General features: G+C 39.8%; 1 protein-coding gene across 8 annotated transcripts in view; it reads right to left on the reverse strand.

Annotated features, from left to right (window-relative positions):
• Positions 1-298: 298 nt before the first annotated feature.
• The window catches only part of LOC105676454 (far upstream element-binding protein 2-like), a 293,337-nt gene continuing 280,128 nt past the window's right edge, over positions 299-13,507 (reverse strand). For 6 of the 8 annotated variants that reach the window (XM_067351674.1, XM_067351673.1, XM_067351675.1 and 3 more), the window contains 2 exons: positions 6,664-6,800; positions 299-666 (listed from right to left, as the gene is read on the reverse strand). The gene's annotated coding sequence lies outside the window, so the exon portion shown is untranslated. The remainder of the gene's footprint in view (positions 667-6,663; positions 6,801-13,507) is intronic. The other 2 variants (XR_010889221.1, XR_010889222.1) reach the window with 2 other exon arrangements.

The following is a 13,507-nucleotide window of genomic DNA, read 5'->3' on the forward strand; positions in this document are numbered from 1 at the left end:
GTTTGTGCAATGCAATCTTGTATGTTTTGCGTTTTTGTTTTGTGTATGTACATCTTAATAATAATTATTATAATAATAATTATTATCATAATCCGTATAGTTTCTATTGAATTTTATATTCTGTGTAATTAGGACAAATGAAAGGTATACGAATGTTTGACGGAGTCGTTACGTGGAACAGGACAAGGTGGAAATCCATAGAATCTGCAAACACCAATACTTTAATTAGTAAGTACAATTATTTATTTATAATTTAAACATGTGTATATAACTATGATGACATTTATAAGAATTAGAATTTGTATTTTTTAAATATTTATTAAATAATTATTATAATTTTATAATGATTACACAATTTATTATAAAAATAAATAATAATGAACATGTATAAAAAATGTACATGGTAATTTATAATAATTAAAATATCTACCTATTAATTTTTCCAGATACAGCTGAAGGCGTTTTTAGCTGATACAACGATCAGTGAGTACATTCATTTATTACAGTTGCACAATTACACAAGATATGGTGAGTGAATATCATCTACTTTCTTTTTATTCACCAATATTTACTATAAATATTCTTGGTCACAAATGTGTGTGATAATACGTGCGTTGAAGCATCGTGATGAAGCTACGTTTCTTCTCATTCAGTTCATTTAACAATCTGTAACAAACAAAATTAATTTCAAATAATATTTTTGCACAAAATTTATTGAAAATTTTGTGTCTAATAATTATGCATTCTAAGTAGGATTTTCTCATATATTTTTATTATTTTATTTTTGACCATCATATTTGATCGACAATAACGAGTTGATATTCAAAATTAATAACTATAAAATTTTAATATTGTTATAAAAATGATCAAATAAGGAGTTACTATTTTTTAGTAATTTTATAATAAAATCTTATGATCTTAAAAATTATGATATCATATTTAATTGGTATAATAATTATTTGGATTTTAATTATTATTAAAATCGATTTTAATAATAACAATTGAGAAATATTTGTCGCGACAACTATATACATGTAAGTATGATTCTATCTAATTTTGAGAAATACCACACACAAATGTAGATAGATCTGTAACGAATCAATAGAGTAATTGTGGAAACACATAAATATTAAATATATCGTGGTTGACGTGGGATGGCGGCAATAAATGAGACAGCATACGCGACGTAATTAAATACGGAGAGACTAAACTTAGCGTAGCGAATGTCGAGCGGGAATACTCGAAAATTAAGTCATGCGATCCAGATCGCATGCTAGGGGCTTCCCATTCTTGCATGTAGAATTCATTTTGAATGCTATGCATGCCGAAACACGCGAACACAACACGACATCACGCGTATATGCATCCGCGTAATATATTATCATTGCTTGTGCGTTAACATCATTATCATTGCTGCCTGTGGTACGTTACATTTACGAGTTATAGTGGTTTCCTACTTTAGTAGCCAGAAGTGAAAATAATGGAATTTGCCTTGTTAGTCTGAATAGACTTTCAAGGTAACGAACGTGTAATTTACACGAATTTCCCGCACTGTTCTGGTTGCTCTACGGCAATACAAAGTTTTCAGCCTCAGATTTATCATTCAGTTATTTTAAATTTGGTTGAGTACCTAAATGAATAAATAATTTTTTAGAGAAACATTACTCTTAGCTGTACATTACATTATTGCACGTATATGAAGATCGGAGAGACAAATAGTAAATACAGAAATTTATTTGCTATATAAGATAAATTGAATTTTTATCTAAATTAACACTTTCTCATATTATCGACTTATTAATTTATTTTTTAAATTATTATAATTAATACTACTATGCAAATGTAATCATTATATGCAAATGTAATCATTATGTGCAGAAGGCAATTCTTTTGGTTCTACATATAAAGCTTTTATTCTATTGTCCGAATTAATTGAATTTTTTAAGTAGTATGTAATAATTAGACAATTTCCACAATGTTATCGCCATCATGCTTCTCGTTTATGCATCGTTGCGTACGCGTATGTATACTTATATAGGCATCACCAAACGGTGTCGAAATATTTTTCAGGCATCCTGTGATGCGCGCTTATCTTTTCCCGAGAGATAACGCCTCGATACCGAAAATACGAACCGTTCGATCGACCGTGTCGTATCGAAAGCCCACTGCCGTCTCCCGAACAGAACCCCACCCGGTATACACGTTCCTATGCCTATGTATCGGCTATGTATATATTCACATATGTATCCGTGAAGTCTGCGGCTCCGCATACACGTACACATATACACGCAAACAAACGCACACACATATGTACGCGTACCGGCACATAAGTGTGCTCGCATCGGGCATACATAAGGGTTGATAGTGCTCGGGCGAGCGAGTCACCCTTACGTGCAGGGCGTGGCCAGGGTCCACCAATCAGAGGACGGGGAGAATCTCACCGAAAGACCAAATCGAACGAAGTAAAAATTTCAGCGGTCGCGTCAAACGCCGACGCCAAAGGGGATGAGCGCGGTTGATCCGGGCTTACATTTTCCTTACTTACCCCCGTAGCACCCCACGTTACGCCACTCCCGAATCTCGTTCCTCTCGAACGATCTTTCACGCGTGACTGTAATTTTACTCACGGCCTCGTTTTACTGTCCGCAATTTTTTTTCCTTCCCTCCCGCGCGGACTCGACGGTTCGCGATTTAAGTTTTGTAATTTATTTACAAACTTGATTAATTAGTTGAGATTTAGTTTGTGCAATTTGTTACCTCGACTACGAAAGTTGTTGATCGTACAAACTTTAGAAAATGAATACTTCGAGTTTATATTAATAGCTGCGCATCCGTGTTACTCAACAACTGAGGATTGTATAAAAATGAGTCTAATCTATCTAAACAGTCCTGCTGAAATAACTTTCACGCCTTGAGCAATTATAAGACATTTAGACTGGGAAGAAAATGCAATCATTTGTTATTATTTTACTTATATAAAAATATTTAATTAAATAATTTAATCAAGTAAAAACAATTATATATAAATGTTCAATTATTCATAAAATTAAACACTGTTTTGAAAAAAATTAATCGCATAAAATTATTTCATTGAAAATATACTTTATATTTTCGAAACAAGAAATTTTTAAATTAAAATATTGTATTACTATTCTGTTACCTGACGATGAAAGATAAAGAAATGTTTGAAATCTTTTTTAAATATTATATGTTATCAATAATGTATTAATTAGTATTAATGCAGTATAATTCTATATGTACGAAGTAGAAGTATATATTCTATAATTATGCATATTTTTTGAAACTTCATAAAATTAGGTCAGAGAATCAGACTAATCGATTGGCGAGAGTGTTTTAGAAGTTGAATCTTTCCAAGTAATGGGTTCTTATATAAGTATCTTACCGAAATTTTCGTCGCAAAATGTGAAATTATATCGTGGACTGTAGAGGAGGGGGGGGGGGAGTGAAAAGGGATGCGTATATGAGGAGAGGATGTCGGAGCGGAGAAGACGGAGTGGTAGGGTCTGCGTTTAATAGCCGTAGTGTTACCTCGAAGGCCTTTCGCCATTAAGAATCCCGCAAGACCGTCCCAGGGACCCCCGCCTAGCCACCCCCTCTGGTCGCCCACTCCCCTGGGCTTCTCTGGGACATATTACACCGCGCCCCGGTAACGCGGATACGATACGTGGGCTATACGTGCCCGCCTATACTATATACTGCCAGAGAGGGTATACCACGGTACACTAAAATCATTAGGAGCACGTGCGCCTCGCAGCGCGCAGAATCCCGGTCCCTTGCCATTAGAATGCTTAGACGACGACGCTGTCCTATCCGGAGATCAATATCAAAACAACGCCGCGTGACCGCCCACAATCGCGAGACGACGCAAATCCCGGGGCTTTGTCGATGTCTCGCAAGCGGATTCTGTCAGCGCGAATACTTCTTTTTCTCCGTGCAAAGTAGTTCGGTCGACAAGAACTTTGGATGTAGGTTTCGACGATCGTGGGAAGTCGCGAAGTACCCTGAATTGCCCTGGAAATTGAGAGAGGGATGGATTCATCATTCATCAAGTAACTCTGAAGGAATATTAATTGATCTCGGGTTTTTCATCTTTCGGGACGTTTCTTGAATATTCCATAATAAAAAATATAAGGTTTATAAAACATAAAATGTAATTTCTACATACAAAGATGTTTCTTTTATGTTAAATTTTATTAAATAACTTTTGGGCGCAATTAATGCAAGCATAATGTTCCACTTGTGCTCTATTTACCAACTCTTTTAATAAATACACATGTACATAACACACACAGTACACAGCGGTATAACGCTCTTGTCGAGTAACGACCCCGTTACTTGCGTCGTCATCTTCGTGTTTTGACCGCGAAGCCGAAGGAAAAGAACGCCGCTTACACAATCTTGGCGCATCTACTTTTCTAAATTACGTTGCCCTTCTTCACCGTCTCGGCTCGTGCATATAAGAGGTCGCCTCAAAGGAGAAAGACCGAGTGAAAACGAGTGACAGGGGGAGGAGGGGAGGGAGTGCGAGAAAGAGAGGAAGAGCGAAGGGGAGAGAAAGAGAGATGAGGAAAATAAGCGAGCTGCAGAGAGAGCTGGTACTCTCTTCGTCGCGCTGCTTAAAATTCATAAGGCGCTCTGTTTACTTACTAAAGATACGCGGCTTGCCCCCGTCGCACCCCAATCCCGTGCCCCTCAGCATGGTGGCTCGCGCCACCTCCGCGCTTCGTCGACGCCACGCGAGCGCCGTGCTTTATCGCGGAAAATAAAATTATTGGTTGCACTTTTCTCCGTGCGCCGTTCCTTTTTGTCATAGCCCGCGCTCGAGAGAATCTCGAGGCGCGAATTTTTCCGCGACGTTTAAACCAAAGCAGGCTCCGAACGAACGACGCATTTGTTTCTCGCCAAGGATATTCGCCAAGCTCGGAGCAGCCTTGCGTCTCATCTATTTAAGAAAAATAGTAAAAAAGATTGTAATATCGTTTTTCATTATTGATTAAAATAATCTATACGCGACAGCTTTCTCTGAGGTTTTCTTGCGAGAAAAAAAAGTACAGTTCTAAATTAGTTAAACTATCTATTTTTTATATTATGATCGAGAGTCTTGGAAAAACTGTTAATACAATCATAAACTGGAATACGCTAAGATGCACAACTTTTTATAAAATTTGTATTCTTCAACGGATACGTTAGAAAATGATAAAACTTAACAATTTTATATCATATGCAAATCGGTAGTGAAAACAAATGATCGAAACGTCAACTCCACTTTTTCATTAACTTAACATTATCCATTTAGTATTTTCTTTCCTTGTTCGGAGCGCATTCCAAAAGACTCGAAGGCCTGTTAATTAACACGGGAGCGCGATTATGAACGCCGCTTCGATCGGCGTCAGCGGCGCGCGCGCCGGCAGTAAATCAGCTGCCGCCGCGGGCGACCTTGCGCGCAAAGAAGAGGAAAAGTCGTTCAAGGCTGAAGAGAGAGAGGTCGGCGGGACCTGTGACTTGAACGACTCGGAAAGGTAGGCGGCGGAAACGAGATAGTCGCCTGATTATCTCGGACGAATTTTCTCAACGGCTTGCTCACCGTCGACAACGTCGTTACGCGTATACTTCTTCCGGATATGCGAAAGCGCGTGGCTGTGTGCGTGTCGTATGCAAGCGAACGTGTGTGCGCGCTTCACCCACGCTCACTTCACAGCGTTATAATCTCGTTGCTCCCGGCGACGTCGAATAAAGTACTTCCCGGTACTGCCGGTAACGCGAGGCACCAACTATTAACTCATTAGTCGAAGTTCTTCGTATTATCGCATTCTCTTTGAGAGACCGCGTCGGTGTTCCCGTACTTACGCCACCGTACGGTCGTACCCGCCGGGCGGATTGGATCGGGCGTTTGAGAAAGACGGAAGTGGAAACAGAAAGGGAAAGAGAGAGACACACGCTCGGCGAGAGAAGGACACGACGTACGTGGTGGGTGAAAGGCGTAATGGGTGGTGGTGTGCGTTGTGGATGGTAGAAGCGGTGACGCCGCACTCACGGGGGTGAGATGGAGAACTGTGGGTGGCGGTGGCGACGGGGGAGAGGGGTGGGAAGGGGGAGAGAAAGGGGGAAGAGATGGGCGATGTGGGTGGTCGGTGGCAACGTATAGGTAGCGGTAAGGGTTGGTATGGCATGGTAAGGATGGTGGCAGCCTCGTGGAAGAGCACCAGCGCGGTAGGGCGCGGCGGGGGTGGTTGGCCGGAGAAAGGGTAGTGGGCGAGCGCGAGGGTGGTTGCACGCCCGGCATTGTTTCGAACAGGCGTGTACACGTACATACATCTATTTGGCACATAGGTAAAGCATCTTAGAGACCGCGTAGAAGGGAACTACGGCAGCGGCATAGAGTTAGAGGAAGGGTTGAGGGAGAGAGTGGGAGGGTGAGAGGGCGAGTGATGTGGTGGGCGCGAGGGCTAGAAAGGGAGACGACGTGAGTATAGAGAAGCAGAAGCAGAAGCAGAAGCAGTAGCAGCAGCAGCAGCAGCGGCAGCAGCAGCAGCAGCAGCGGCGGTGGCAACAGCCAGCCAGCCAGCCAGCCATCTTGCCACAAACTTGACTCGACCAATCAGCGTCGAGGCTGTGGTCACCGTTGTACCTTCGGCCCCTTACCCTCCCACGTCCTACCGCTTTCCCTCTGACTTGGATTCCCCCCGTTCCTCTCCGGCGTGGCTCTTCCTCGCCGCTCCACTCGCTCGCTCGGGTCTCTTCTTCCTCGGTAGGTCTGCATCAGCTCCCCGTACCAGCACCTGCCAACCAACCCTTTAATTCTAATCAATTTACTCTTGCGCGAAACCCCAACCCCTCGCGCGAGCATATCCTCGTGAGCGCGGCCGAGCCCCGAGACTCCTCACCCTCTCGCTCTGCTGCCGGTGCCCTGCCGCCCCGCAGCCGCCACTCGAACGACCTTTACTACACGCCGATAACGGAACGCCGTTATTCGACCGTTCGGGACTCTCTCCGGTAACCGGCTAAATAATTAGCGCGGGGAGATTAATTGCCGGGAGTTAAATCGACCTGCGCGTTAACGACCCTCTCGTGACCCGCACCTGGGCGTTGCGCACGGTATCCTTGGGATCGAGTCAAATTTCTGCGGATTTTCAATCTCTCGCAAACGCGAACAATGTACCGCAAATAAGTCAGAGTCAATTCACGCGCGTGAGTCATGCCTCATAAATTACCTTTTACAGATGTAAAACATGTACGCGCAAAAAGACGCGCTGAGGAAAGTAATAGTCGCAAAGACAAGATTTCTAGTTGTACTTTTACTCGTAATATCATTACTAATTTATCATTCGAGACATTAATCTTCACCCTCTCTTTCTTTCTTTCTGTTTTTCTCAAGATACTTTGAACAATATGCAAAAACTTGATAAACGACATGCATTGATATTCATTGTACATAACATAAAAGTCGTCACGTTGGATGTTCACTCGCAAAAATGGCAGCTAAATTTGCTACTAGGTCGCAGAGGGTTAATGATGAACGTAAGTTAGGGTAGCATATGTGGGCGGTATGAATAATTCGATCGATCCGGATCCCAACGCGATGGCTGAAGTTTACGCGTGCTACGTTTGCAGGAGTTCGGCGGTGCTTGCATAATTTAGTTAATGGCTCGTAGACTAATGGTTAAAGTCCATGCTTAAGCGTCGTACCAAGAACCCTTCCCCCCCCCCCAAGAGTCCGCCTTGAGATTCCATATAGTTGCCTTCTCATGTTCTAATTTACGTTATGTTATTTTCACTATTTAACACCGATCGATATGACGCGCGTGCTAAAGGTTGCCATAAATAAGTGTTTCTTTCAATATTCTGTTAAGATTATAATTATTATGTTTCTAATGGAAATAATTTATTTTACACGGATCTTAAATTTCTACAAAGTCAACTCTGCTCTCGAAGAAACAATGTGCGATAACTGAAGAAAGGGCGTTGTAACGGTAAAAGAATTTGCATAAATGCAAAACAAAAGTATATGTCGCTTTAACACTCGCTAATATACCGCATTCGCCACGTGGTATGTGCCTTGCGGAAACGGCGATAAATCTATTTCGCGAGCGAGGTGAGCGCGCCGCGTACGATGTCAGCCGGGAGAAAGTGCAAAAATATATCTCCTTTATCGTCGCCGATATATCGGTCGTATTGCACGGTCGCGGCACATCGGCGGTGATAAAGCTGTCTCAAATAAATCGAGAACGTTGGCCTGATTACATATCGTTCCGCGGGACTGGCAGAGAGTAAGCGCGGCTTAACGACGATCCGATCTGATCGCGGGAGCAGCACAATCGTCCGATCACTTTCCTCTTCCTTCTTATGCACGCTGACGTGTATTCGCGATGCCTGATCGAGTGGCGGGGATTCCGGCTGACGGCGAAGGAATAGACGGGGAGCACGATTTATTTATGTCGGTGATTGGGAGAAACCGGGAACCAAGGGCTTCTCCATCGCATTAATACCGGAGGGCTTGTGGGGTGGCTTCCGTTCCTATGATTTCGATACGACGCACATCGAGCACTCTTTGTCGCGTGAATCGCAGAGAAGCTCGTATTTCTCAAATCATTTCACATTAACATTTCTCTAATTTTAAAATACGAAAAAAAAAAAAAACATTTATTATAATTGTAATTTTTGCTTCACGTTTGTTGTGCGTGGATTGAAGGATACATATAAACGATTATACGCCATTTATCACATCGTAATACCGTGCCATGTAAGAGACTACCAACGTTTGAATTCTCGTTTTGTAATCCTGTTTGGTGACTTGGCAAATGTCTTGAACAGAAGAACGTGAACCTGTCGGCATTTCTCAAACTCGTTATAATGAGCGACGCGTGCACATGAAACAAGTTTATTACCCTTTAAGAGTTTCTAAGCAGTCCCGACACCCCGAGGAGAGGTTGCTCTCGAGGTCTTAAGTTCTTGACACTTTAACCTGTCGAGAAAAAGTACCTTAATTTTCTTCCGGAATTTGCCGAAGCAGGAGTTTCCCGTTTATTCGCGCCAGATTACACATTAAAAAATGGGATCGTATTGTAAGACATTTTGGGGGGAGGGGGGGAGGAGGGGAGAATCGAATATTATATTTCTAAAAAATATCTAATTAAAGAAACGTAAATATTTAATGATGAATAATATAACGTTCTTCACAATTGTGCCTAACGAAACTGTCCATGAAAATTGCATTAAACGCGCGCGATTAATAACGAATGAGCAATCGATCGCGAGCGAGAATATCCAATTGGGCGCTCGAGATAATTATACTTCAGATAATTAGACACGCAGGCTCCCTAACTTCAACGATCCTCAAAATCGACCGTCTGCCATCAGAAATAACTCCAAGTTCAACAAAGTGTTCTATACTCACGCTCATTCGTACTTGTGTGCCGATCATCGTGTCGCGTAATTGGTCTCATCTCTTGTCAGATAGCAGCAATTGAAACAAAAACAAAGAGAGGAGTGAGCGAAGCGAGAAAGAGCGCGCAAGTTGATAAAGCCGCGCGGGCATGCTCTTAATTCGCGCAAAACTACTTGATAAAGCAAATAAATGCGTGGCTCTTTTGACTGCTTGACGGGCAAAACGCGGACGGGGAAGTCGCGATTAATTCGCGACGAGCGACGCGGTGGCAATGGTAGTATGAAGGACAGCGAGAGAAGAAAAAGAGTAAAAACGTAGACAGGGACGCGGGGGGGGGGGGGGGGTCGATCTTTTTCTCGAGGGTGGATCTCACCGACGTGCGCGACACAACGATGACGACGAGGACGACGACGACAACGACAACGACGACAACGACGACGACGGGTCGAGTGGTTTTCAAGCTAATAAAAAAATTACCCCGCCGCATGAAACCCGACGACGTATAAAACGTCGCTGAGTACGACTCACCCCCTTCCCCCTCTTTCGTCGCCACTCCCGCCGCTGCCGCCGCCGTTGCTGCTGCTGCACTGGCTCGGTCACCCCCGCGCAAAAAAAGGGGAGAAATGCATGGAGTCGACACCCTTTCGGTCTGCTTTTATTTATTTAGGCGAAGAGTTAGACTGCTTTCATTTATTTAGACTATCTATCTCATGCCTTCACTTCAGAATATTTTCTCAAGGGACACGAGTAACTCCATGTTGTGAGTAAATAAATTTTTATTTATTAGTAAAGATAAAGATTTCCGAGATTTAGTCAAATTTTTATGCGCGCAAAATAAACAAACGCATATAATATAGTTGAAAACTATTTTTAATAACATTTTGTATAAAACATCATAGCTATCAAAATGAATTTTTCTAAAACATTATCGCACATTTTCAAGTCTCTTATAAGGCTAAAATATTAATATGTTATTCTAGAGATATAAAAATAAAGTTGAGCAATATGCACATGTAATAAGTAAAGAGAATTAATTTAAAATTGTAGTGTGAGACATGTTATATATGTCTTACAATAATTTAACACGCGATAGAAAGATTTATATCATTTGTGAGTCAAAATTGAACTTACTGATATTACTTCGAGAATATGTTCGTGATTTATTAAAGCCCGAAAAAGGAGATGTGCCAAAGTTTGAATGTATTCCCCGGATATTAATCAACGAAGTAAATTCTTCGGGGAAAACACGAACAACTGAGATTTGTAAGTAAGGGAAGGTCAATATTCAAACCTTCTTCCTCTCCATTGACCTGGCCGTTAAGCTGGCAATCGTGCCAAATGCAGAAAGACGACTAACATTTTACAACATATAGACAATGCTGAAGCGTCTGCACAACTCTGCAGTAAAAAGTACTCTGCAATGTCGTAATAAGTGACTCTTATTTTAACTCACCAATAAGTATATTTAATTTAATACTTTTGATGCCAATCAAATTATTTTTCCAAATTTACATATTTGATATAAAAATCTGAATATACTAACTATTAAAAGTGATGGCGTAAAATTTTTACATATATTAATTAATTACACAACATAATTAATATTCTCGCGTTTACTTGTGATGTTAATTAAAAGAAAAGGTACTAATTAAAATATTTTGTAAAGTTGCAAAATGGTTAAAAAATGAATCAGAAAATAGGAAAAAAGAAAAAAAGGCAAATTATTCAAATAGACAAATTTTAAATCAAGCTGTTATGTTTAAACATAACTTCTAGATATTCTTTATCATCTCTCTCTTCTCTCCCTCTTTCTCTCTCTTTTTCTTTCCAATATTTTCACAGCCTATTTTTCTTCTTCTTACTATCGTCCCGTTTAGACATGCTGCCACCCTCTTGGCACGGCGCTGGCAGGTCGGCTTAATTATCGTCCAAGTGTTCTTTAAAGAGCGAATTACACGCTCGATGTTTACCGCGAGCTTTTCACCCTCGTCGTGTCTTTTTACTCGCGTCATTTTTTTTCTTCGTTTCTCTGCGGTTGCATTTTCTGATGCATTCAAGAAGTGAAAAAGACAGTAAGTGGGAGAACTGAGCTGTTCACTAAACGGCATTTCTTTTGCGCTTCGTAAAGCTTTTTTTTACCTTACAACTTTCTATCACGTTTACGTCGCGTAAACAGCGCGAGCTTAGTCGGTCATATTCTCTTCTCGACTTTTCGTCCCATTTTTCTGTGCATTCTCACACATTAAATTGAAGAAAATAGATATTTAATTTCAAAAAAATTTTCGAATTTCTCTATTTTTCATATAAAAAATATCACGAATTTTCAGCTTTTAATTTTTATAACATTGCTTCATCTTTGTTTGATTTATTTTTTCAAGAACAATTGCTCTTGAGACTAATCTTTCTTTTATAGATTAAATTTATAAAGTGTAAATATATTTTAACTTAACAATTTTAAATAATAACTTTACAATTTCATTATTTATTTAGAATTTAATAAATTTGACTTTTTCAGAAGAGCATTTTATATAGTTATTTATACAATTTTTTATAGTTCCTTTTTGTAAATTTTTTTAGTTTTCTATTTCTGTCGAATATAAAATTTATTTTAAATATTTATATATTATTATATATATTGAGATATTTATATACGAATATTCTTCAGATATTTATATTTCACATTCAATTCGCTTTCTTCAATTTTTGCGTACTTTGCATGAGTTGAAGAGAGGAAAAATCGAAGAAGAAAAAAGAGATCCTTTCGAACGACGCGTAGAAGACTGCAAGAATAGCGATTTGTATTGGAAAAAGAATTTTCTTAGTAAAACTAGCAAGTTCAGAAAGACAGATCCAGAGAGAATCCTTTTATTATTTTTTCTGTGACAACTATACCATTAAAGAAGACAGCAAAAGGGAATAGAAAAAACTAATTTCACAGCAATATCTTTATACTAACAACAAATAATTATCCTAAACTTCGTGTATTTTTATAATAGCACTAAAATGCACATTATATTATTAAAGCTTGTGCAACTATTAGCTTTTTTATATAAAAACAGATAAAAAACAAATAAATTGTTAATTAAAATTAATTAATACTTGAAGAAAACAATTTTTTGCCAAACTTTTGTTCCTTAACTTTTTAAATTATTTACATCTACTTTTTTTATTGCATTATAAAATAATATTGATTAATGTACATTATATCACTGTGTAAAGTATCTTCTCCTTTTTCTTCGATCTTTTCCCCGCGTTTCGTGATCACTGCAGAAGAAAGGTGCGCAGGGAAACGCGAACGCAAAGCGTGGCTGAATAAAAAAATCGAGGCTCATTACCGCTCGTTTCGAGCCACGAGGCGGGAAAATGCGGGCGTCTCGAGGTACTTAAACGTCGCGTTTTTTACGCTCAGAACACCGTGACGCGAGGCAAGTTGTATTTTTCTCTTGAGCTCAATTCAATATAAAAAGAAGTCGAATTGCGATGTTCATTCTTTACGTAGGATAGTTACAAAATACTTTTCATCCATTTTTAACTTTTCTTTTCGACATAAAATAAACATGTATCTATCACTTGCATCACCTTTTATTTTAAATTCTAAGACTTGCCGCGTTTCTCTTCTAAAAATACATCAAAAATAAACATAATAGTATAAATAGAATTTCAATTTGGATATATAAAATTTTTATTATTTACAGTGAGACTGAAAAAACATTTCAACATTTAAAATACCTCTTAATAGACATTGTATTAAAATTTTATTAATTTGACTCTGTAAAATGTCTTATTATCTCATGTTAAACATACAGAATTGCTTTACTACACGAAAGAATGTGAAATGTCCTTTAAAACTTTGCGTTAACAGTACTCATATCTTTGACACTCGTTACGATCGACAGTGAAAACCTTATCCCCCCGCCAGCTTCCGGCGGTATGTTTCCAGTGTGCCTCGTCTTGATATCTCTCCGCCTCAAAGATAAAGCGATTGCTGTGCCGAGATCAAGCGAGCTTTCAACCTTCCTCTTTCCCCCTTACCCACGCGCGGCAACGGCGGATACGAATCAGCTCCCGGGTCTTTCGTGTTTTCTCTCTCGTCCTCCCCCA

Source organism: Linepithema humile, chromosome 3, assembly GCF_040581485.1.
Source record: "Linepithema humile isolate Giens D197 chromosome 3, Lhum_UNIL_v1.0, whole genome shotgun sequence".
NCBI classification, from domain to species: Eukaryota; Metazoa; Arthropoda; class Insecta; order Hymenoptera; family Formicidae; genus Linepithema; species Linepithema humile.